Below are 22782 nucleotides of genomic sequence, written 5' to 3'. Positions count from 1 at the left end.
TGGACTAGGGAGGAAACTGGAGTATGCAGAGGAAACCCCCAAAGCACATGGAGAACATGCAAACTCTGTGCCTACAGGGTGGAGGCAGGAATCAAACTCCCAACCCCGGAGGTGTGAGACAACAGTGCTAACCACTAAACCACCGTGCTTCCCTAAACTTAAACATATTCAGTAAAAAAAAAAAAAAGTGTCAGTGCAATACTGGAGTATTAACCCCAGGAAAGATGAAAGATAAGTGCAATGAATGGTGCAAAAGAGCAGGAACCACAGATGTGCAGCAAAGTAGCTGAGTTCAGCAGAGCGTCCACAGTTTGTACAGCTGTAAAGTGCAATAATGTGATGAGGCGCATCAGTAAGCAGAATGCAACCCGGTGCAAAATTATAACATATATCCAACGAGCTTGTTCTAGGAATGTCCTGGCACGGTTATGTATTCTAGTACAGAGTGATCGCTGCTGGAAAGAACAAGCTCCTGTACTGTTCCTTGCTACAGTGGAGCTGAGTCAGTCTTTTACTGAAGGCGTGCTGATGTTTGATCAGTAGAGCAGGATGGGGATGTGATACATTGTCCAGGATGGGTGATAGTCTGCTTAGTGTTCTCCTTTCCACAACCACAACAATCAGAACTATCCAGCACAGAGCTAGGCTTCTTTATCAGTGTGTTGAGCTTCTCTGAGTCTAATGCATGTTGTGTTTTTGCAGTTAACACAGGATGGTTTAGTGGTTAGCACTGTTGTCTCACACATCCGGGGTTGGGGGATTGATTCCTGTCTCTGCCCTCTGTGTGTGTGTGTGAGTGTGTGTGGAGTTTACATGTTCTCCCCGTGCCTCTGGGGTTTCCTCTGCGTAGTCTGGTTTCCTCCCCCAGTCCAAAGACATGTGTTATGGGCTAACTGGCTTCTCTAAATTGTCTGTGGTGTGTGTGTGTGTGTGTGTGTGATCGTGCCCTGTGATGGGTCGGCACCCCGTCCACAGTGTTCCCCTGCCTTGTGCCCCGAGTCCCCTGGGATAGGCTCCATGTTACCCCATGACCCTGTGTAGGATAAACACCCTGTACACTATATAGTGCACTGTTTCTGGAGTTTATCCATTTTGTTGTGTCTAAATGAATAGTGGAGAATCTCTCACAGTGTACAGCTAAAGGCTAGTATAAAAAAATATTTACTCCAGCAGCTACAGAATGCACATTATTCACATCTATCTATCTATCTATCTATCTATCTATCTGTCTATCTGTCTGTCTGTATATCTATCTATCTATCTATCTATCTATATGGCTGTCTGTGTGTCTGTCTATCTATCTATCTATCTATCTATCTGCCTGTCTGTCTATCTATCTGTCTATCTATCTATCTATCTGTATGGCTGTCTGTGTGTCTATCTATCTATCTATCTATCTATCTATCTATCCCTGTCTATCTGTCTGTGTGTCTATCTATCTATCTATCTATCTATCTATCTCTCTATCTATCCCTGTCTATCTGTCTGTCTGTATATCTATCTATCTATCTATCTATCTATCTATCTATCTATATGGCTGTCTGTGTGTCTATCTATCTATCTATCTATCTATCTATCTGTCTGTCTGTATATCTATCTATCTATCTATCTATCTGTCTGGCTGTCTGTGTGTCTATCTATCTATCTATCTATCTATCTATCTATCCCTGTCTATCTGTCTGTCTGTATATCTATCTATCTATCTATCTATCTATCTATCTATCTATCTATCTGTCTATCTGTAGAGCTGTACCGGATGGCAGTGTGTGAGGGTGTCGGTAGAGGGCGCTGTAGTTACTCTGCTGTTATTGCTCTGTAACATTGAACCCTTTTCCGGTTCCTAATATAAAGATTAGATTTGGCACCGAAACAGTGAACTATACACTTTTACTTTTCGTTTGATTGAAATGAATAGTCTAAGTCATTGGAATATTAAACAATGTAGCCGAATCATGGTGTGTGTGTGTGTGTGTGTGTGTGTGTGTGTGTGTGTGTGTGTGTGTGTGTGTGTGCAGGACTGCAGTAAATCCAGTCCAACTGGTGCAACAAGTTCCCACATGTTTCCTAAAGCCTGAGCAGAAAACAGCTTAGTGTCCTGTGACAGAGCAGCAGCAGTGAGCTGGGCTTCATTTAACTCATCTGCAACATGAAACAGTTCAAATATCAGATCACACACACTCTCACACACTCACACACAGAATCACACACACACTCTCACACACACACAGAATCACAGAATGACAAACGACTTCACTCTTCTACATTTTAACATATTGTTTCTCGTTTTCCGTGTGGAATCGGTTCCTTCAAATGATTCATTCGATTCATTAAAGTAATTAATAATTAATATGTGTGTGTGTGTGTGTGTGTCCTGTAGTTCCCACGCGCACACTTCTTCAAGAACATTAATCCCCACATCACACACTCCCTCTATTACCTCTTATTGTTTTTTAATTTTTTTATTTTTATTCTCAGTGCATTATAATGTCCATTATTCATCTCTGATCATCTATAAAGCTCTCAAACAGCCGTGCATGCGTTTAGCAATTCTTTAAAAAAAAAAAAAAAAAAAAAAAAAAAAAAGGTGTGTCAGCTGGGAGAGGAGAGGAGAGGAGGAGGCCATTTTGTAGTGAGTGAGCATGCCAGTGTTATGTGTGCTGTGCTCTCAGTGTCAGGAGCAGGAAGTGCTGTCTTTGTGCTGAGAGTGGACTGAACACAGCACACTGCTCTGATCCTGCAGCTCTTCATCCTCCTCCTCCTCCTCCTCATGTCCACACTGCTGTTTCTGCTCGGCTCAGGCTGCTCTGCTGTGCAATGGATGGGTATGTGTTGTGTTGTGTTGTGTTGTGTAATATTGTGTAGTGTAGTGTTGTGTTGTTATGCTGTGTTTGGGTTTCTTCTCTTTCCGCTTTCCTTATGAGTCTCAGACCTTGATGTGCTTTCTCCTTGTTTTGCATCTGTATATTATTATATTATATTATATTATATTACATTATATTATGTTACAGTATAGTATAGTGTATATCACCGTATTGTGTTGTGTTGTGTTGTGTTGTGTTGGATTGGATTATAATATAATATTGCATTAAATCAGATTAAACTCAGAGTAATGTGCTGAGCGGAAATGGCACGCGCTTGTTATCTGTGAGCTGCTTTTGTTTTGTTTTGTTTTTGTTTTTTTGACTTGAGGTTTCACAGGAATACATTTTAACCCTGTTTGCATGATTCCGGAAGGAGGAATAAAGACTAAAGCGGAAGTGTTTTGTAACATTCTGTAGTGTGTGTGTGTGTGTGTGTGTGTGTGTGTGTGTGTGTGAGAGAGATTCTGGGTGTAACAACAGCAAAGTTGTCTTTGAGGAAGTGGAGCTGCTCTCTGAATATAATCTCTAATCAAATCCATACCCTGTAAAACTCTTCTCGAGCATCATGACGTGTAAAAGTTGAGCTGATTTACGGATTGACTGCGTTCATGTTGCTTTTACACTCAGCTTGTGGGTTTTTTTCCCCAGAGTGAAGGTAATAATAAGCAGGCTGCCATTTTAAAGCCATTAAAGGGGCGTTTCTGTCGAGAACAAATCCACAGTCATGTAGGATTTAACGCATGAACATCCTCCTATTCTGTGTGCTGATGAAGAGCAGGATGATGGTGATGATGATGATGGTTCTACAGGCGCCATGTTGCTTTTACATTCTGTTTAAAAAGGCGAATGGATGATTGTTTACAAGCGCGTGCGTGGGAAGTCGCGTGAGCGCGCGCACGCGCGTGCAGGCAGTGGTGGTGGGCGGGGGCGCGCGCCATATTCTTATATTTATAGCTAATTTTTACTTTATTAATTAATTTATTTGTGTGTGTGTGTGTGTGTGTGTGTTTCGTACAAAAATAACACAAGCTCATGACTAGAGCATGAAGCCCAACTTTCCTTTGCATGCATCAGCCAGAGGGGATCAGAGGATTTTTCTTTCTTTCTTTCTGTCTTTTTAAATAATAAAAAAATGTAGCCTCAGTCTATATCATGCTTGTGGTGATGATTTGCACAGATATTTTAGATTTATACAAATGTCCTAACATTAGGAGAGGCTTTAAAAACATTTCCCTGGTGCATTAAAACAACAAACAGAAACTATACACACATTTATATATATAATATATATTTGGATTGGTGTCCTGTCAGATCATATCATATACCTGTTCAATATTTAGACCCGAGTACGCTTGGTTCTAGCTTTCTGATGGAACCTTTTCTACACATAACCTGTAAGAACCCTTTAGAGAGCTAGAAGCACCCAAGTGTACGCAGAACGTAGGCTGTTAGATTCACACAGGCTGCATGTGAGTGTAATGAGAGAACTGAAAGCATTAGATTATGTGCTTTGCTCTCGCTCCCCGGGGATTTCCAGGGTCAGATAGAAAAAAAAAAAAACCCTCTCTTGCCAGTATTAGGCTGTAAACACACCACGCAACAGTGTGGGCTCGAACCCAATACACAGCCGGGTTAAAGGGGTGTCTAAACTGTGGAGGAAACCATACACATGGTGTAAATTCTAACTTATTGTTCGTTTATTTAATAATTCGAGTCACAGACAAACCTTCTCTTAAGTTTAAAGGTGAAGTTTGTAACTCGTTTCTAAACCTGTATACTTTACAATATTTCTGCAAAAGGCTACCCACGATGCATTGTGGCATGCGTAGTTTTAACAGAAGGATTGTCTGTGCTATTCATTTCTCCTCCCAGGCAGCAGATGTCACAAACTACAGCTAATTTTGTTATACAGTGAATAATCTTCACTACCAGATTATTTAGTGCTAAAAGAATGTAGAACATCTAACTTGGTTCATTTTAGTGTCAAAATATTTAATCCAAGGCCAGAAAAGGGAAATGTCATGTCACGCCAGAAGAGACAGGATTGTTTCTGTAAATTAGAATAGAGGATTGAGGAAGGGTGTGAACGTTTGATGGAAGTGATGCGGTCCAATCGTATTTGGTCTAGTGGTATTTTTTTTGTTTAGAATTGATTGTGCTCTGAGCAGAGGGAGAGAAGAAGAAAAGAGTGCACACCCACATGGAGTTACCAAACACACAGTGTGATTTTAAAAGCCTTCAGATAAGTACTGTAACCCCGACAATAACGGAAAGTGTTACAGGTGCGGGCCGAGGGGGCGTGGAAAGTGGTAAAGGTGCAGACAGAGGGGACATGGAACGTGGTAAAGGTGTGGTCTGAGGGGGCGTGTAACATGGTAAAGGTGTGGTCAGAGGGGGTGTGGAACGTGGTAAAGGTGAGGACCGAGGGGACGTGGAACGTGGTAAAGGTGTGGTCTGAGGGGACGTGGAAAGTGGTAAAGGTGAGGACCGAGGGGACGTGGAAAGTGGTAAAGGTGAGGACCGAGGGGACGTGGAAAGTGGTAAAGGTGAGGACCGAGGGGACGTGGAAAGTGGTAAAGGTGAGGACCGAGGGGACGTGGAAAGTGGTAAAGGTGAGGACCGAGGGGACGTGGAACGTGTTACAGGTGAGGACCGAGGGGGCGTGGAAAGTGTTACAGGTGAGGACCGAGGGGGCGTGGAAAGTGTTACAGGTGAGGACAGAGGGGACGTGTAATCATATAAGGCTTAATGGCCGTACCCTCTTATAAAATTTTTAATCTTTAAGAGTTATCCCTGTGGGGAGCCCTTGAAGGTTCTGTGTAGAATACTACAACAAAGGAAGAACTTTTGAACCCTGTGTGTTTGTGTGTGTGTGTGTGTGTGTGCGCTGTTAAAGCAGATAACCCTTACATTTCCTCAGTTCTGTTAAACAGTTTGTAAAGGTATGGTAATGCTGTAGGTCTTTTCTGTCTGAAATGTAAATGTTCAAAATGCCCGTTTGTCTGGAGTGTGTTATTGTTTAGTGTTTGCCGGTTTGTGTGGAGTGTGTTTTTATGGAGTGTTTGCCGTTTGTGTGGAGCATTTGCTCGGTTTTGTGGAGTGTTTGCCGGTTTGTGTGGAGTGTGTTTGTGTGGAGTGTGTTTGTGTGGAGTGTGTTTGTGTGGAGTGTGTTTGTGTGGAGTGTGTTTGTGTGGAGTGTGTTTGTGTGGAGTGTGTTTGTGTGGAGCGTTTGCCAGTTTGTGTGGAGTGTGTTTGTGTGGAGCGTTTGCGTGGAGTGTGTTTGTGTGGAGCGTTTGCGTGGAGTGTGTTTGTGTGGAGCGTTTGCGTGGAGTGTGTTTGTGTGGAGCGTTTGCGTGGAGTGTGTTTGTGTGGAGCGTTTGCGTGGAGTGTGTTTGTGTGGAGCGTTTGCGTGGAGTGTGTTTGTGTGGAGCGTTTGCCGGTTTGTGTGGAGCGTTTGCGTGGAGTGTGTTTGTGAGGTGTTGGCCGTTTGTGTGGAGCGTTTGCCGGTTTGTGTGGAGTGTTTGTGTGGAGTGTGTTTGTGCGGAGCGTTTGTGTGGAGTGTGTTTGTGTGGAGCGTTTGCGTGGAGTGTGTTTGTGAGGTGTTGGCCGTTTGTGTGGAGCGTTTGCCGGTTTGTGTGGAGTGTTTGTGTGGAGTGTGTTTGTGTGGAGCGTTTGTGTGGAGTGTGTTTGTGTGGAGCGTTTGCGTGGAGTGTGTTTGTGTGGAGCGTTTGCGTGGAGTGTGTTTGTGTGGAGTGTTTGTGTGGAGTGTGTTTGTGTGGAGCGTTTGCGTGGAGTGTGTTTGTGAGGTGTTGGCCGTTTGTGTGGAGCGTTTGCCGGGTTGTGTGGAGTGTGTTTGTGTGGAGCGTTTGCGTGGAGTGTGTTTGTGTGGAGTGTTTGCCGGTTTGTGTGGAGTGTTTGTGCGGAGCGTTTGCGTGGAGTGTGTTTGTGTGGAGCGTTTGCGTGGAGTGTGTTTGTGTGGAGCGTTTGCCGGTTTGTGTGGAGTGTTTGTGTGGAGTGTGTTTGTGCGGAGCGTTTGCGTGGAGTGTGTTTGTGTGGAGCGTTTGCCGGTTTGTGTGGAGTGTTTGTGTGGAGTGTGTTTGTGTGGAGTGTTTGTGTGGAGTGTGTTTGTGTGGAGCGTTTGCGTGGAGTGTGTTTGTGAGGTGTTGGCCGTTTGTGTGGAGCGTTTGCCGGGTTGTGTGGAGTGTGTTTGTGTGGAGTGTTTGTGTGGAGTGTGTTTGTGTGGAGCGTTTGCGTGGAGTGTGTTTGTGTGGAGCGTTTGCGTGGAGTGTGTTTGTGAGGTGTTGGCCGTTTGTGTGGAGCGTTTGCCGGGTTGTGTGGAGTGTGTTTGTGTGGAGTGTTTGTGTGGAGTGTGTTTGTGTGGAGCGTTTGCGTGGAGTGTGTTTGTGTGGAGCGTTTGCGTGGAGTGTGTTTGTGAGGTGTTGGCCGTTTGTGTGGAGCGTTTGCCAGCTCTCTCTCAGCCATGAGGTATGACTGCTGGGTTTTGTGGCTTAGCTGAACCTGATCTGATCTGATCTCCTGCTCGCTCATCTGCAAACTGGCCAAACCTGTCCTCATGAGCAATGTCCTTAACTAGCAAACAAGGTGACTGGCTAATATCCTACTGAACAGGTGAGCGCTCTCAGATCTCCTTTCTGTGAAATGTTTTCCGTGTCTCTCCTCTGGAGCGAACTCTGCGTTACAATATAGATCGTCTAAAAGTGCGTCCGGTGGCGTCGGGCTTCAGCTTGGGTTCTTAGCATGAATTAGCAATGGCTGCTCACACACAGCATTGTCCAGGGCTGAAACCTGATAATGCCTGGAGGGAGGTCTGGCTCGAGCTTCTCCCTGTGAGGCACAATCGCTTTTTTAGGCACTTTGAGGGACAAACCCATGTGTTATTGGTTATTTTGGGGAATACTTTATTATGGGTGTTGGATAAAAGCAGGGGAGTTGAGGGCGGAGAACTGCCAGAGGAATTCCCTTAATCTGAGTGCTCAGTGTCCTGAACCTTAGGACTTTCACACTTCCTCTTTCTGAATGACATCATCAAGTGTTACAGCTTCACTTCCTGTCTGGAGGAAGAGTGAAAAAGCAGCTAATCCGTGTGTTTTGAGTGCTGTGCGTGAGCCTTGCGGCTGTAGATGAAGCGTAGAAACGGAAGCGATCCGTCCTGTTCGGAGCGTTGTTAATTGCATTGCGTCATTTCATTAAACAGGTTGAACAATCTGGAAAGGTTTCAGAATGATGCTTCAGATCCACCCAATGCTTTACTCCCTGTATTGCATCACATTGCATGCGTGTGACAAACGATGACGGATCAGCTTGCGCTTAATGTCAGGTAATTCATTTCTAGCATGCTATTTTGTGTCTTTGTTTTTTTTCTTTCTCGTGTGTTGGTTGAGACTTGAGTCGAGGTTTTGGCTACAGTGGAAGGAAAATAGCTCAGAACAGAAATTACAGTAATTAGAGAAATCACGCTTAAATTGTGTGTGTGTGTGTGTGTGTATGTGTGTGTGTGGTGTGTGTGTTTGGCAGCAGTGTGTTATACACTGAAGTGGTTTTGGTGTTACAGGCTGCTATTAGAGCAGAGCATCTTAAAGGATCTGTTTTCAAGCTTGGCAGTGTAGAAATGGATCTCTTCTGTCATGTGATTTTAGTTCTAACCCCGAGTTCACACTAGCAGGTGATGAAGCAACAGGTGAGCGTTCATTTTCTGCATATGTTCATGACCTGAAGCAGCAATTACGGAGTCATTTTAACTGAGATGTTCTCAATTCTAAGCACATATGAGAAGACTCTCTAAAGCTGTAAAGCAACGAATCCAAATAATGTCTCGATTGAGTCCTCAGTCCGATCCTATGGCGCGTGCGGTCCGACGATTCTTCAGTTCCCCGCTCACAACTTTAGCTCCTACCTGCAATTAGTTCCTGCAAAAAATGGCAGAAAAACATATAACCTCAATGTGGTTTAATCTTCTCCTGTCATATACGGGCTCTTATTGAATGTGTAGAGAGATGTTAGGAAGAAAAATAAAGCTTGGAAGGAAGTAGCAGAGATCGCTGGTGTCTTTGGTGAGCGTATGTAGCCAGTACAGGGAGCTCGCTTTGCTAATCTAATCTGAGAACGAAGTCGAGAGCGTAAATTGCACGACTGATTTGATTTTCACAGATTAGTGTGTTAGTTCATTTGTGTTTAACTCATTAGCATTTGAATTTTATATATATAGCTACTACATTTTCTTATCAGATAAAATTGCAGGCGAAGCGAGAGAGAGACTCGTCACCTGTGAGGGTTAAGGAGTGATTAATATTAGACTTGGGTCAGTGTAATCATTTTCAAACCCTTCATGATTTTCAGCAAAACACAGTTTACACTAATAACACCCAGATGTGGGTTTGGTGGCTGTGCTTTATAATTACACAACTGAAAAAAAAAAATTAATAATGTGGGTTGAGAAGGGACTCAGAAAGATCTGAACATCTCAGAGTTTCCAAGAAACCAGGAAAGAAGTAAATGGAGCAGAGAAGAATAATTTCAGTGAAGTGTGAGGTTGCTGCGAATAAAAATATTCTTTTCAGACAAAAGTTGATACAAAAACAGTTTAAAAGGAGGAACGAATGGTTTAATACATTTATTTCTACTTACTGTAATTATTGTTATTGTAATTAATGATGGGATTCATTTAATTTATTTATTTGTGTGTAAATCGGACATTTTTCAGAGATGGAACTGATGAATAAGAACACTGATGTTGGAGTTTGCAGATGTGACTTTACAAAAATATATTATCCTAATATTTAAAGCCATACGATACGCAATATGTATCATGATCAATTAAAAATTCATACAAATTCATACGAATTAAAAAATTCTTAAAAAAGTAATTAAATGCTAGTTTAATAGCCATCTGATTTGGCAAATTATTACATTTTATTTAATTTGCTTGATTATACTTTATTAGTTAAATTAAATTAAATAATAAAGTTATTTTTATAGACTACAAAAAAAGAAATGAACAAAAATAAATTAAGGTGGGAAAATTATTATTATTATTATTATTATTATTATTTTACATATTTTAAAAGTCTAACATGAAACCAACTGCTTCCAGAGTTTATAATTCCAAACAGATATTGTGATACTTATCATATGATTGTTATTCATCACGGTATTGATGTTATATCGTCGTATCGCCCGGCTCTATGGTTAGCGTTAGGGCTTTTTAGGGCCGATATCATTTTAAACAGTTTTAATCACACAGCTGATAGATGCTTGTTTTGTTATGTTTTGTTGTATGTGAATGAAATGGCAGTAAAGAAATATTTCATCACACTCCTTGATGCATACTGCACGCAGGAAATCCGTACTTTTCCGTGCACATTCCCGATTTTTGAAGCTCCTGGTCCACAATGAGGAGAACTGGTTTGCTTAGCGCCGCTCCTTTACTTGTCCTGCTCTCGTACACCAGATAAATGACGTTTCTGTAGCGTGCACACGTCAGGTTGGTCTGTTTGTTTGTTATGTGATATGCTTGTGTGTGAGTGTAATGCGCTGGAGATGAAGTTAGTGAATTGTGTTTGTTTGCTGATTGTATTTGCTTGTGGGTCTTTAGATCGAATAACGTCACGTGCGAGGAGTTGTGCGTGTACGGCCGCAGCGTCGTTAGCTGCTCTGTTTGAAGCCGGAGCCACCGGCGGCTGTTTCCCGCCTTCCCTGCAGTTTTATTTGTCAGCTCTTTTGTGTTTGACGCCTTTTCTAGTCTTGTTAGGACTCAGACTTGGACAGTAACTGATGGATTTCGTGTTAAATTGATCTGTTTAGTCTGTATGGTCAACTTGATGCAAAAAAAGCTTTAGGTAAGTGTGATGTTTGTTTGTTGTTGTGGGTTTTTTTTTTTTTTTGCGAGGAATATGCACACACTGGTCTTTTTCAGCTTTTTCACTGTCCACAAAATGCACCCTTTCATATGTGGACCACATGGCGCCTTCCTCGTTCTAACCTCCTTATTTCCTGTGTGTGAGGTGTGTGAAGCTCCTTCCTCGCTCTCGTGTTAAGCCGACATCATCGTTGTCCTCTCCTCTCCTCTCCTGCTGTTCCGCTAATCGTCAGCGCTCGATCTGATGCCTCTGAGCGGCGCAGAACCTCCCTCATGTTCTGCAGATTCTGTGTGCTAATGGAGAAATGCTTCATTAAGGTTCTCATCATCGTGGTAAACTTCTGTAGCATTGCTGATACGAGCCCTGGAGGTTTTTTCCCACTAAATGGAATGATGTAGTACACAGTGGTGCGGTATGTCATGGTACGGTACGCTAACAAACCGTATCTAGAACCATCCGTATCCTGGTTGAGTCTGTGTGTTTGTTTTTCCATTACAGAACAGTGCCTGTGAAAATAGGAGGAGTTTCTCTGGAGGTTTTGGGGGCGGAGATTAGTCAGTAAATCAATAACAAATCCTCCAAAGAAATACTACTCAGAGTTGAGTTTCTTTGACGTGAAATTAAATTACGGCAGGCTTCAATTTATTTGATGATGAAATATGTTCCATCTCTCTCTCTCTCTTTCTCACAAGTGAATCAAACAAGGCTGAGGGTGCCAATACTTTAATCTAAATTTTAAAAAATAGCAAGAATATTGATTGTGACCGTTGTTAAAATAAAACAGAAAGGGAAGGAAGGTAATTTTATTGTGGCTGAATCTCAAACAGCATTCTCTCAAACACTGTTATACCCTACATAGGGGGAATATATAGTGACCAGAAAACTGAGATTTGATCTGATTTTGAATTCTGTTGTTGTGTTAAAGTTGTAAAATCAAGCTAAATATCACAGACTATTAAAATATATGATTATATAATTAAATCATACACAGAAATAAGACAAAAATAAAAACAAATCAGACCCAAACACACTCATAGTAAAGCTGAGGGTGCCAATACTTTCATCTGAGTAAATGTAGACAGAAAATTAAGTGTAACGTTTGTCTGACAATATTAATAATCCAACAAAAAGTCATTCTGAGGCTGAAACTCACGTGATTCTATCGAGCATACGTATCGAGGTATACCCTATGTAGGGAGCACATGTAGTGAACAGTGGATTTGAAATATCAGCAATTATATAAAATCATGACTGCGTTAAATGAATAAAAACAAATCTGATTCAAAATTCTTGGATATGACAAAATTGTGATTTTTATTTTCAGTTTAAATTGTGCCGAAGAATGAGATTATAAACGAGAGAGCAATTTTAAGATTATGAAAGAGGGATAAATTGTGTCCAGCTGCTGAAGGCGTACCGTCCGGCAGAAAGACGTGGTCAGCGTGGCATTATCGCATTTTCTCGAGCTTTAGCTACGACTCTTACGGAGGTTTTTACGGAGATTTTTCTCCTGCGTTCGATAGCGGTGAGTTTCAGGCTGCTCTGATACAGGAAACTCCGCTGCCCATTTCCTTGTTTTCTGCCATCTCACTTCCTGTTCAGCTCAGGACAGACAGAGAGAGAGAAAGAGAGAGAGAGAGAGAATGTGGAATGTGTCTCGGTGACTCATTCTTTCCACTTTCCTGAAAATCTCTTTCAACTCTGTTTTTTCCTCATTTCTCCACTCAACATTCTGCACTCTTCACTCCTCTGAGGTTCAGCAGCGTGGCACGAGGTGGGAATTTGACATGAATTCAATCAGTTAGTTTAGACTAAATTCCAAAAGTATTTGCATCCTTCATTAGAACAGGTAAAGATGATTGGATAAAAAAAAAAATTTGCACGCCCTTACTCAAAAACTACTTCGCATTTCCAAAAAAAAAAACAAAAAAAAAACATTGGACACTTCTGGAAAAATATAAGTAAATAAACACAAACAAATGCTTTCGGTGTCCAATAAAAATGAGTAAATATGAGGAGACGGTAAAACTGCAGGAGTCGAGTAATGACTATACACATACATAAAAAATACCATTAACACAATTAATGCTGCAATAAAAGTTTTAAACGTCTGAAACTGTTACACATTTGCCAAAGAGAAGAGTTTTAAATGTTGTGCGTGGAGGAGCGGCTCAAAATCCTCTACAACCCTGTTTTAAAAATCACAGGAAGTGACTCAGCGCTGTTATTCCGCCCAGAGGACGCAGGCCTTCGCCTGTTATTAACTCTAGGGGTGCCAATAATTTTGAAATCAACATTTGGCAGGGGAAAAAAAAAAAATTAAAATAAAACCCTACAGCGTCCCTGTAAGTTTCAGCTCAAAATATTACACAGATATACTTCAGCTCATTCTTACTGTTGTTCCTAAGGATAGAGGGAAGAGGAGGAAGAAAGAAAGCAAGAACGAAAAGAGGGAAAGAAAGGAGAAGGATAAAGGGGGAAAAAAGACTTCCTGTTTTGTTGTGTTGGCAAAATGGCGCCAGGAAGAAAAGAAAAAAATATATTGAAAAGAATTAAAAAGAAATGGTCACGAATGAGAAAAGAAAAGAAGAAAGAAAACAGGAAGGAAAAAGGGAAATGGAAGGAAAAGAATTAAAGGGATGATGGAAAAAAAGAAGTAAGATAATAGAACAGAAGGAAGACAAGAAAGGAAGGAAGGAAAAAGGAAAAAGAAGATGACAAAAAGAAAGGAAGGAAGAAAGAAAATAAAAAAATGAAGGAAGGAAAAAGATAAAAGGAAGGCAAAAAAAGGAAAAAGGGTGGAAGGAGCAAGTAGAGAAAGAAAGAAGGAGGGAGGGAAAAAAGAAAATGAGGGGAAAAGAAGACAGGAAGGAAAGAAGGAAAAAAAAGAAAGTATGTAAAATGAGAGAAAGGAAGTAAGGAAAAAAAAGATTTTCTTTTGTGAGGAAGTGTGGAAGGAAGAATAAAGGATGGGAGTAATGAAGGAAAAGAAAAAGGAAGAAACAAAAGAAAGGAAGACAGGAAAAGGGAAAAAATGGAAAAAAGAAAAAGAAAAGAATGAACAACAAAAAAGATGATAAAAAGGTACAAGAAAAAAAATAATAAAGAGTAAAGAGAGAGTTCAGACGGAGCTTCACTCGTTTCTGTGTTGTGAGTCTCTCTCTCTCTCTCTCTCTCTCTCTCTCTCTCTCTCTCTCACACACTCTCTCTCACTCTGTCTCTCTCTCTCTCTCTCTCTCTCTCTCATGTTTGAGATGTTTGAGATTGGAGAACACAGTGAGTTTAGGAGAAGTTTCCTTTCTTCCCCGTGTTTGGTTTGATTTCTCGGTGATGATTGTCTCCCTCCGTGTTTTTTTCAGTATTTTCTTCTCGTTATTATGAGAAGCAGCAGAAGCAGTGTTATGAGCTCGTCGTGCTACCTGACGGTTTTTCTTCTCGCTGATGGACGTGACGTTCAAACTGAAACGTAACTGAAGCTCTGCAGAGGTTCAGGTGACGAGCTGCGACTCCCCAAACCTCGTTTACAGCCGGAAATCTGGAGAGGAATTCTGAGCTGTGTAGCCAGAGGGTCGGGTCTGAGCTCTGCTTGTGTTCCTTTTCCTGTCATTCATTAATCACACTTGCGCGTGTGTGTGTGCGCGTGTGTGTGTGCGCGCGTGTGTGTGCGCGTGTGTGTGTGCGCGTGTGTGTGCGCGTGTGTGCGCGTGTGTGTGCGCGTGTGTGCGCGTGTGTGCGCGCGCGTGTGTGCGCGTGTGTGTGCGCGTGTGTGCGCGTGTGCGCGCGTGTGTGTGGTTTATAGCACTGCTCACTTAAATCTAAGGAAATTAAACATCAGTTCCCAAAACACTCAACTTCTCTTTTCATCTGTAGCTTCTCTGTTTTCACCAAACTATAATTTGGAGCATCATGTAAGCGTTCTTTCTTTCGTTCTTTCTTTCTTTCTTTCTTTCTTTCTTCATTAATCACGAAAACAACAACTGAAATTTCTACTGTAAATCATTTCTGAATAAATAATCTTATCAGCTGGAGTCGTTTCAGAACGAAGCAGGATGATGCCGCTGTTTTTGCGATCAGTTTGTTACAAAAAACTAAAACCTGAGCATCAAGACCCGGATTTCAGTTTAATTATTAGATTCATTTCTGAAAAATCTGCAAAAGAATCTTTTTTTTCCATCAGCTACTGTTGTGTGTGTGTATACGTTTATATTGCTTGCAGTAGTGACACATTTTATTAAACTTTTTTTTTTGTTTGTTTGGATGAAAAATATTAGATTGCAGTTTCTGTGGCTGAATGTTTTTGGAATCTGCCTGGTGATTAAATAATAATTATTCGCTCATAAATATTCATTGATCTAAAATAATGAATTTCTGTTTGTCTTTTGAGCTTCGTGACTTTCCTGAAAGACGCTTCCACCTTCTCCACCTCAGTCAAGTACGAATTTAGATGCAGGGTTTTTAATTTCATTTTTAGTTTTATGAGTTTTTTAGTATTTAAAGACTTGCATAATAAAAGTGGAAGGAAAAAAACTTTCACAACTCCCAAAAATGAAGCTGGTACTTAAATTATTATCTTATCTGTTTTACAAAACCTAAACACACAGCAGTGGTGTGACATGAAGCTGACTCGGTGCTGAAGCTGACTCAGTGCTGAAGCTGACGCGGTTGTGAGGCTGACTCGGTGCTGAAGCTGACTCGGTGCTGAGGCTGACTCTGTGCTGAAGCTGACGCGGTGCTGAAGCTGACTCGGTGAAGCTGTCTTGGTGCTGGGACTGACTCTGTGCTGAAGCTGACGCGGTGGTGAAGCTGACGCGGTGGTGAAGCTGACTCGGTGGTGAGGCTGACTCGGTGGTGAAGCTGTCTTGGTGCTGGGACTGACTCGGTGGTGAGGCTGACTCGGTGGTGAGACTGACTCGGTGGTGAGGCTGACTCGGTGGTGAGGCTGACTCGGTCAGGATTCTCCCCCCGTGAGTGTGCTTACAGAAACGAACAGCTGCTCGAGCTCCGTCTGTTTCAGGTTAAGCAAAGACTCGCCAGTGTTTCCTCCTCACACTGAGCAACAATCATCCTGGAGGAAAAACTCGTCCTCAGAGCTTCAGTCTGATCCTGAAGAGAAGCTTGTGTATGTGGTCAGTGTTGCTTTGCTGGAAATTACAGGGGCTGGATTTCAAGACCCCACCAAACACTCACACACCCTCTGTTTTCCACACACACACACACACACTCTCCACGTTCCTCGTCCTGGCATGGCCCAAACACATGGCACACACACTTTGTTAGTGAGTGAAACATTAGCGCTCGGCTGATCGGGTTCTCCCGTTACGCCCAGCCTTTAACACACGCTTCAGCTCCTGAGATTAAATATTTACTTCACACTGTCTCAGGTTTAAGACCAGTTTGCGCTTTTGTCTTGGACTAAATATTTTAATTAGAGATAAATATCTTCCGATGTTAGAGTGCACTGGACATAAAAAAAAAACAAAAAAAAGCCAGGCGAAAGAAAAATCACACCACATCAGCTTTGCCCATTTTTTTTAGCATTCTTAAATGTTTGCTTACGTAAGTATTAGCTAAATGTTAGTTAGCGAAATTGTCTGCTGGTTTGCTGGATATAATAGTTAGCTAGCTTGTTTGTGAAATTAGCTAACTACTGCTTGAAGAGATAATATTAGCTATCACATAAGCATCTATTAAGACAACAAAATTAGCGCAGTGCCGTGTTTAGGAAGCTAATGTTGCTAGCTGTTGCTAACTGTGTGACCGATGCTGTTTTATTATGGTGTGTCGCTAGTACTCAGTGAGCTGATTAATTGAAGATCTTTGCTTTCTTGTCCACGGATTTTGCGGCACTATTGCAAGTTTTTCTGGACCCAGTTCTTTGCCGTGAACTCTTTGTTGTTTCTGAGAACATATTGATGTCCTTGTGCTTCAGATTTCCAGTAAAGGAGTCACAACAAAGCTTCTTCGATTGTGTTGTGAGGCCAAGGCCAAAGCTCTGTGTGTGTGTGTGTGTGTGTGTGTGTGTGGAGCTCCTGAGCCTCTCCTCCTGTCGTGTTTTGACTGCTCATGGGTGATGGCTCGTTGTTGGCATTCGCTCTGTCACTGGCTCGTTTCCTGGCTGTCCTCGTTTTGGCCGCGAGTGTCATTGTTCTACTGTACCATTCAATTCAATTCAATTCATTTTTATTTGTATAGCGCTTTTTACAAAGGTCATTGTCTCAAAGCAGCTTTACACAAACAAAAGTAAAGTGAAGTGTGTGTGTGTGCCGTCTCTGATGAGCAAGCAGGGCGACGGTGGCAAGGAAAAACTCCCTGAGATGGTGATAGGAAGAAACCTTGAGAGGAACCAGGCTCAACAGAGAACCCATCCTCATATGGGTTTACACTGTAGTGTGCGTGTGTGTGAGCACAATGTGTGTTGGTGTAGTCCATGGAAAACAGCTGAAGCGTTTTCGTGGCAGTATGAAGCATTGCCGGTGGACAGGTCCAGAGTGAAGGGGGGGAGGTCTGGATCACCGGCAGCTCAGGAGTGTAGCTCGGCAGAAGGAGAAGGAAAGTGGTTAGGTACACTCACAGTCACCGTGTGGAGATAAAACTCAACATCCACGAGTCCCCCAGATCTACTCCTTTGATAAAAACACTAGTCGCTAAATGCTAGGTTAAATAAATAAGTCTTCAACCTCGACTTAAACACTGAGACCGTGTCTGCTTCACGTACATTAACTGGGAGACTATTCCATAATTTTGGGGCTTGGTAAGAGAAAGCTCTGCCCCCTGCCGTGGTTTTGGCAACGTGGAGCGGTGGTTTTAATAAGTTCCTCGCTTTTCATCTCTGAGGAACCGGAGCAGTGTGGTGACCTGGATTAGACCAGGCTATTACTGCACTAACGTTTCTCTCGTTCTGTTTATCCCTTACATAGCTCAGCTTTGAAGAACATGAAGTGCACGCGTTCTCCGACTCCTTGTGCCTTCAGTGCCATTTTTCATTTTACTCAGCAAACTATTTGCATCGCTGTATAATCAGGGTATTTGCCTGAAGGTGAGCGCCGTCACTGGAACGTTCTACCTGCTCCAGGCCGGGGGGAGCTCGTTGTACTACAGCTTCCTGCATCAGTGTGTCTGTGTTGAGGAGGTCGGGGTCTGATTCAGGCTTCTGAAAAGGTGTGTCTGCTGATTCACACAACACGGGCGTGTCCACTAGGGGGCACTATCACAAGAATAAAATCCAAATTAGCAGAAAAAACTAAAGCAAAAATGAGACCCCCTCTCTGTCACTACTGTTACCCATAATCCCCCCCTCTGTCACTACTGTTACCCATAATCCCCCCCTCTGTCACTACTGTTACCCATAATCCCCCCCTCTGTCGCTACTGTTACCCATAATCCCTCTCTGTCCTGTAATCCCCCTCTCTGTCACTACTGTTACCCATAATCCCCCTCTCTGTCACTACTGTTACCCATAATCCCCCTCTCTGTCACTACTGTTACCCATAATCCCCCTCTCTGTCACTACTGTTACCCATAACCCCCCTCTCTGTCACTATGCTTACCCATAATCCCCCTCTCTGTCACTATGCTTACCCATAACCCCCCCCTCTGTCACTACCGTTACCCATAATCCCCCCTCTGTCACTATGCTTACCCATAACCCCCTTCTCTGTCACTATGCTTACCCATAACCCCCTTCTCTGTCACTATGCTTACCCATAACCCCCCTCTCTGTCACTATGCTTACCCATAATCCCCCTCTCTGTCACTAGTGTTACCCATAATCCCCCCCCCCTCTGTCACTACTGTTACCCATAATCCCTCTCTGTCACTACTGTTACCCATAATCCCTCTCTCTGTCACTATTGTTACCCATAATCCCTCTCTGTCACTACTGTTACCCATAATCCCTCTCTGTCCTGTAATCCCCCTCTCTGTCACTACTGTTACCCATAACCCCCCTCTCTGTCACTATGCTTACCCATAACCCCTTTCTCTGTCACTACCGTTACCCATAACCCCCTTCTCTGTCACTATGCTTACCCATAACCCCCTTCTCTGTCACTATGCTTACCCCTAACCCCCCTCTCTGTCACTACCGTTACCCATAACCCCCCTCTCTTTCACTATGCTTACCCATAATCCCCCTCTCTGTCACTAGTGTTACCCATAATCCCCCTCTCTGTCACTACTGTTACCCATAATCCCCCTCTGTCACTATGCTTACCCATAATCCCCCTCTCTATGCTAAATGAAACACCACTCATTGTCGTACGTTAATGCACCAACAGTCACATTAACGTTGTTACACAGTAAAGAATGTTATTTTAGTGGTTGTGAACTGCTAAGTCTGATTAATGACGCCGCGAGGGGATTTTATCATTTTTTGGTTTAAACCCATCGCTTGTGTGAGCAGCCTCGTGATGAGTCTCTCAGATTACAGGAATGTTGAAGGTATATTAAAAATTCCTCAGTGGCAGTGCAGTCATGTAAGAATGTTCGCCATGCTCCCTGATCCGGATCTCGCACTAGCAACAATGCGCTCGGCTTGCAGAAGAACTCGGCATGTGGAAACTATGAAGGAAAAAATCCTCACTTCATAAAAGTTGCCTGGGAGCAAAAAAAAAAGTCAGTCGTGCAAACGAAAGGCAAAACATGGCGATGTCACTCGGTACTCTTTTACTCCTCGCCAGGAAGCGGAGCTTTCACTTCTCTATACGAGCATGTGATCGGTTCGAGGATTTTCACCAGAACATGCTGGTGACTGTTCCGCCTGGAGTCCCACTGCGTCCATATGCAGCAGATTATGAAAAATTTTGTGGAATAAACTTACTAAAAATGGCAGAGGAATGCCTCCGCACTTTTACCCTCATTAAAACAGCCGGAATCAATGAATATGCATAAATATGCAAATTTTTGAACACCTCCATGTTTTCCTGCCATCGCCAACATTAGCTAACTTAGCCACACAGTTAGTTAATTGCTACTAAGCTAGCTCACATTAGTCACGGAGTCTTAAATTACATCTTCATATTCTCACTCGTGTATTTATAATTGTCACATTATATTTCAAAGTTACCATGACAACCATGATGTATTCTTAACACTCTTTAACATTAGAGAAGTTAGCCAGCTAGCTCGCTAGGTTAGCATGAAGGTTCTGCTATTAAAATCTAATGGTACTGTGTTGCTGTTGTCATTCTTGGACAATTTGCATAACCACGCCTTTTAAATTGTGACATCAGAAAGTGAGATAATATAGCTCCGCCTCCAAACTGGTTTTTATTCAGTAATACTGAAAAAGTCTCTGTTTTATTTATATATATATATATATATATATATATATATATATATATATATATATATATATATATATATATATATATATATATATATATATATATATATATAAAGGAATCTATTAAAAAATCTTTTTGGAAAAATCAGTAAAACAAGTAAAAATGAATTTTTAAAAAAATCCTATGAAAGAATAAACAAACAAGCAAACAAATAAATTAATTAATAGTAATTATTATTTATTAACGGTCATATTAACATCTTTTTCCTTTTGTCCTCACTGTGACTCCTTTGTTTGCTTTTAAAGGTTTTGATTTTTAATCTTTTATTGGTAAATTCCTTAATCCTTATATGTAGTATTTATGGTTTTATTTTTTTATATGTACCTAAATTAAAAGTGTAATAGTAATAATAGTAAAATAGTAATAATAATAATAATAATAATTGAAATTACGTAGTTGGGACGTCGTCATATGGAAACCAAAAGTAATGACTCCTTCACTCTTGTATGTTCACCCCACACACACACACACACACACACACACACACACACACACACACACACACACACACAGGGGGGCTGACAGCAGCAGATCTCCTGTAGCCGCTTGGCCTTCTCTGTTTTCTCTGCTGTACTACACAATGCGGCGTGTGTAAAAGGCCCGGCGGTTCGCCCCGGATCAGGTGACCGCTCGTCTTTCTGCTCGGCCTCTCAACCGGGTTTCAGTTCTCCGCTCTCGATTACTCTCCTACAATATTTAAAAGGGAAATGGAAACCAGACGCTGGCCCTCCTCGGTCGAGCGCGGTAACATGAGTTAGCAGTTCCTGTTCCTCCTTCACCAGGCTTCTTACAGAACCTTCAAGCAGGTCAGGATCACAGTTCCAGCTCGACTTTCATTAATATTTACACTCGAGAAGGTTCCAGGTGGTTTTCATCAATAGTCTCTCATTTTTAATCAAACTGAGTATGAGTACATGTTTTTTTGGTGCAGGGTGATAGTGAAATGAGCACTCTGATGAATTTTAATCAATCAGGGAAGTCACAGAACATTTTACTTCTCCGTGTTTGTCGGTTGTTGTTGGTGCGCTGCTAGCGCTGAGCTCGTCGTGCTGAGTCTGAGGTTTAAGATGTATATGGTGTTTAAACAGTGTGTGTTTAACAGAGAGGACGGCTGACTAGGCGTGTGTGATCGTGTGTAAAATGCTATCGTCCCGTCGTTCCCGCTGACTGTCACTGAATGACGATCTGTGGCTTTGAGGAGGGAAAAGAAAAGGGGCGTGGCCAGACACGTGTCGTGTATCTCGTTACACTGTTAGAGTGGAAGAAATACAGGAAGCTTTTCACAAGATCGCTGAATTTGTTTTTTTTAGTCTTTTTTTTAATTATTAAATTTCCTTTAGGGTCAGGAATGCTACAGAATTGACGTCAGGACTAAATAAACATAACGAGGTATTATCTGTAACGAAGCTTATTATAAAATGTAAATAAAATGATATACTGCTCCATGAGATACTCATTGAATTCTTGTGTGGTGAAGTCGCCCTGATAAACAAGAAGTGTTTCATTTTCTTCAGTTAAATCTCTGTTCATGTTTTGAGAGTGAAGATGTTCATGGTTTTATCTGTTCTGCAGCAAGAGAAGATAAGATACATCAGAGAAAGATGTTTTTTTTTTTTCCTCTGCTCTGAAATCAGGCGCAGAGGAAACGCACATTACGAAATACAACACACTTTATTTCTGTCAATCTTAAAGCTATAGATGCTGCGATTTCCCACAAACGTTTAAATCGTTCAACTTGATAGATTCTAATTATCGCAATTTGACCTCGACTCGCGAGCAGAGTGTAAACGGTGTCTCAGTGCTCGCTGAAGTGAAGTGCTCTCTCTCTCTCTCTCTCTCTCTCTCTCTGTCTCACGTGACAGTTTCTCTGTACGCTACACTTGTGTGTGTAATTCTTTTTTTGTTATTAATTTCTATTAAACAAACCTTTTAAACACAATAAAGATGTTTAGTCAGGTGACTCATATTGTAGGAAGATGCCGTAGTTCCTCCTCTTGATATTTTCACAGTTTGCAGACTTTGATTCATTTCATTTGCTGTCGTCTGTTCATTAGAGCGACAGCGTGCACTAGGATGACGTCACGGAGCATCACCTGGTCTCGGATGTTGGAGTTGGAGAGTTTTTTATGAGTAGTTATTGGTAAGATGTATGGCGCGTGTAGAGAAAGGACTCGGTTTAGCTTGATGAGCTGCTTTTCTCTGAGATTTCTGCTCTTTCGAAGGCCACTCTTCACACTCGGTGTTCTGTCAACATCTGAGGTGCGACACGGAGCAGATAATCGTTTCTAAGTAAACCAAAGCAACTGCATCTTAGCTGTAGTTCTCATCCGGTGTTTAGAAGATCTTTGTCTCTGCCTGGGAGGATGCGTTACCATTGGCCTTTAAGTTCCGTTGTTGTGATTTAACATGATGATGAAATACAGAGACTGTGTCCTTACATCTTTCTCTTCACATAGAGAACCTCAGACCTGAGTGTAACGGTGCAGTGATGCTCTGTAGTGCTCATATCTGATACCACTCCGTGTTTCCCCACAGCACTGTGGACTTCTGCATTCTGATTGGTCAGAACATGTTGATTAATTTTTGAGAAAGAGGGACAGAGACACAGACTTTGAGAAAGAGGTACGGGGGGGGGGGCACACACACACACACACGAGAAGAGAGAGAGAGAGAGAGAGAGAGAGAGAGAGAGAGAGAGAG

At 42.1% G+C, this 22782-nt stretch overlaps 1 protein-coding gene across 2 annotated transcripts in view; it reads left to right on the top strand.

The window, feature by feature from the left end:
• The first annotated feature begins 2598 nt into the window (after positions 1-2598).
• Positions 2599-22782, top strand: part of ptbp3 (polypyrimidine tract binding protein 3) — a 66197-nt gene continuing 46013 nt past the window's right edge. For both annotated transcript variants that reach the window (XM_053241102.1, XM_053241104.1), the window contains exon 1: positions 2599-2822. The gene's annotated coding sequence lies outside the window, so the exon portion shown is untranslated. The remainder of the gene's footprint in view (positions 2823-22782) is intronic.

The sequence above is a fragment of the Pangasianodon hypophthalmus genome, chromosome 17 (assembly GCF_027358585.1).
Source record: "Pangasianodon hypophthalmus isolate fPanHyp1 chromosome 17, fPanHyp1.pri, whole genome shotgun sequence".
NCBI lineage: Eukaryota > Metazoa > Chordata > Actinopteri > Siluriformes > Pangasiidae > Pangasianodon > Pangasianodon hypophthalmus.
This window is presented reverse-complemented; position numbering and strand designations above follow the sequence as displayed.